The 3385-nt window shown below is 44.8% G+C and overlaps 1 protein-coding gene across 8 annotated transcripts in view; it reads left to right on the forward strand.

Moving 5' to 3' along the window:
- The window catches only part of plekhm3 (pleckstrin homology domain containing, family M, member 3), a 117641-nt gene that overhangs the window by 66209 nt on the left and 48047 nt on the right, over positions 1–3385 (forward strand). The gene's annotated exons all lie outside the window — the stretch shown is intronic.

Consider the following 3385-nt stretch of genomic DNA (forward strand, 5'->3'; position numbering starts at 1 on the left):
GAGGTGTGGGTGTAGGTTTTACACCTCTTGTGGTGGCAGAGGAAGGTGCCTGGAGTGGAGGGTGGGTTGGTGGTGGGGGGGGGGGCGGCGGCGGCGTTCTGTCCTTGTTGCGATTGCAGGGGTAGCGTTCAAGGGAGGAGGTGCAGGAAGTGGAGGGGATACGCTGGAGGGCATAGTCAACCATGTGGGAGGGGAAATTACTATCTTTGAAGAAGGAGGCCATCTGGGATGTTCTGTGGTGGAAGTTTCTTGGTAATCCAAGATGGAGGATGGGAAAAATTTCTGGCTGTAACAGGCTGCTCCTTTTTTTTTGAGGTATTTTAGGTGTTGGAGGTGATTTCCTTAAATTCCAGGAGCACCAATTACTGTTTTATATGCTGTTGCATTGTTTTGGAACTTTTGGAGAAAAAAAGTCAAAATAATGGCATTTTTAAAAGGGAGAGGGACAGACAAAGACAGCACATGTTCAGGTCAGTGCAGGGGAGGGGGAGAGAGAGAGAGAAAGAAACCCACATTGCTAACTGACATAGCAGTGAACCTGTGCAGTTACTGCCTTTGCTGTTGAATTCATGTATCACCAGACATTGGAGTGCGTCTAGGAAAATTAAGTGAAATTCACAACTGATCTTGGAGGAGCCTGTTTGGGAGAGGTCACAACACAGAAACAGATAAGTGAATAGTTTTAAGTGTGGCCTTGCTGTAAATCTACAATAATGAGTAGAGTGGGGTCTTTCTTGATTACGTTTTATTGAGATATGTCTCTTGATTAAACGTAAAGCCACAAGTATTAAATTAGCCTGAAGCAGTGTTTTGTAGAGCACTAAGAAGGTGCTACTTTCTGGGTCTGCAGTTTGGAAGAAGCGAAAATGTAGAGTGATATGCTCTTGTTGGATGTGGGAGTTTAGGGAGAGTTTACGTGTTACTGAGGATTATATCTGCAATAAATGCCATTGGTTGCGATTCCTAATCAGATTGAATGGATCAGTTGGAGAGACAGTTCAAGGCAATGAGGAATTTACAAGAGCAAGGGGATGGATGGATGGCAGTTATTGGAAGGGAGAAAAGTCGCAGATGCAGTCACATAGATGGGTTAACTCCTGGTAAGGTAAGAGAGATAGGCAGGTAATGTAGGAATCTTCTGTGGCTATCCTATTTAAAACAAGTATGCAGTTTTGGAAAATGAAGGGGGTGATGGATTCTCAGAGGAATGTAGCACGAACAGCCAAGTTTCTGGTATCGAGACTGACTCTAATGCAACGAGGGATACGTTGGGTTCCAAGAGATCGATTGTGTTAGGGGACTCTCTAGTCCGAGGTACAGACAGACATTTCTGTGGCCAGCAGCGAAAAAGCAGAATGGTGTGTTGCTTCCCTGGTGCCAGGATCAAGGATGTCTCAGAGAGGGTGCAGAATGTTCTCACGGGGGAGAGGGACCAGCAGGAGGTCATTGTCCACATTGGAACCAACGACATAGGAAGGGAAAAGGATGAGATTCTGAAAGGAGAATATAAAGAGTTAGGCAGGAATTTAAAAAGGAAGTCCTCGAAAGCAGTAATATCCAGATTACTCTCCGGTGCTACGAGCTAGTGAGGGTAGGAGTAGGAGGATAGAGAAGATGAATGCATGGCTGAGGAGCTGGTGTAAGGGAGAAGGATTCACATTTTTAGATCATTGGAATCTCTTCTGGAGTAGAAGTGACCTGTACAAGAAGGACAGATTGCACCTAAATTGGAAGGGGACTAATATACTAGCAGGGAGATTTGCTAGATTTGATCAGGAGGACTTAAATTAGTAAGGTGGGGGGGGGTGGAACCCAGAGAGATAGTGAGGAAAGAGATCAATTTGAGACAGGTACAGTTGAGAACAGAAGTGAGTCAAACTGTCAGGGCAGGCAGGGACAAAGCAGAGAACAAGGTAGGACTAATAAATTAAACTGCATTTATGTCAATGTAAGGGGCCTAACAGAGAAGGCAGATGAACTCAGGGCATGGTTAGGAACATGGGACTGGGATGTCAGCAATTAGAGCACCATGGCTCAGGGATGGGCAGGACTGCAGCTTAATATTCCAGGATACAAATGCTATAGGAAGGACAGAAAGGGAGGCAAGAGCAGAGGGGGAGTGGCGTTTTTGATAAGGGATTGCATTGCAGCTGTACTTGGGGAGGATATTCTTGGAAATATATCCAGGGAAGTTATTTGGGTGGAACTGAGAAATAAGAAATGTATGATCACCTTATTGGGATTGTATTATAGACCCCCCCTAATAGTCAGAGGGAAATTGAGAAACAAATGTGTAAGGAGATCTCAGCTATCTATAAGAATAATAGGGTGGTTATGGTAAGGGATTTTAACTTTTCAAACATAGATTGGGACTCAAGATTAGAGTGGTGCTGGCAACGCACAGCAGGTCAGGCAGCATCCGAGGACCAGGAAAATTCCTGCTGTGCTTTTCCAGCATCAGCAGTACCCACTTCTGCACAGACTGGGACTCCCACAGTGTTAAGTGTATAAAAGAACATTTTCTGATTCAGTTTGTGAACATACCTACCAGAGAAGGTGCAAAACTTGACCTAGTCTTGGGAAATAAGGCAGGGCAGGTGACTGAGGTGTCAGTGAGGGAGCACTTTGGGGCCAGCGACCATAATTCTATTAGATTTAAGATAGTGATGGAAAAGGATAAACCAGATCTAAAAGTTGAAGTTCTAAATTAGACAAGACGATATTAGGCAAGAACTTTCAAAACTGAAAATATGTTGCTGGAAAAGCACAGCAGGTCAGGCAGCATCCAGGGAACAGGAGAATCGACGTTTCGGGCATAAGCCCTTCTTCAGGAGGTGAGGTGCGGGAAGACTTGGAGGTTGGCTAACGTGGTGCCACTATTTAAGAAAGGGAACTATAGACTGATGAGCCTGACGTCAGTGGTGGGTAAGTTGTTGGTGTGAATCCTGAGGGACAAGATGTACATGTATTTGGAAAGGCAAGGACTGATTAGGGATAGTCAACATGGCTTTGTGTGTGGGAAATCATGTCTCACAAACTTGATTGAGTTTTTTTGAAGAAGTAACAAAGAAGATTGATGCGGGCAGAGCAGTAGATATCATCTATGTGGACTTCAATAAGGCGTTCGACAAGGTTCCCGAGACTGATTAGCAAGGTTAGATCTCATGGAATACAGGGAGAAGTAGCCATTTGGGTACAGAACTGGCTCGAAGGTAGAAAACAAAGGGCGGTGATGGAGGGTTGTTTTTCAGACTGGAGGCCTGTGACTAGTGGAGTGCCACAAGGATCGGTGCTGGGTCCTCTACTTTTTGTCATTTACATAAATGATTTGGATGCGAGCATAAGAGGTACAGTTAGTAAGTTTGCGGATGACACCAAAATTGGA

This window comes from Chiloscyllium plagiosum, chromosome 7 (genome assembly GCF_004010195.1).
Source record: "Chiloscyllium plagiosum isolate BGI_BamShark_2017 chromosome 7, ASM401019v2, whole genome shotgun sequence".
Classification (NCBI taxonomy): Eukaryota; Metazoa; Chordata; class Chondrichthyes; order Orectolobiformes; family Hemiscylliidae; genus Chiloscyllium; species Chiloscyllium plagiosum.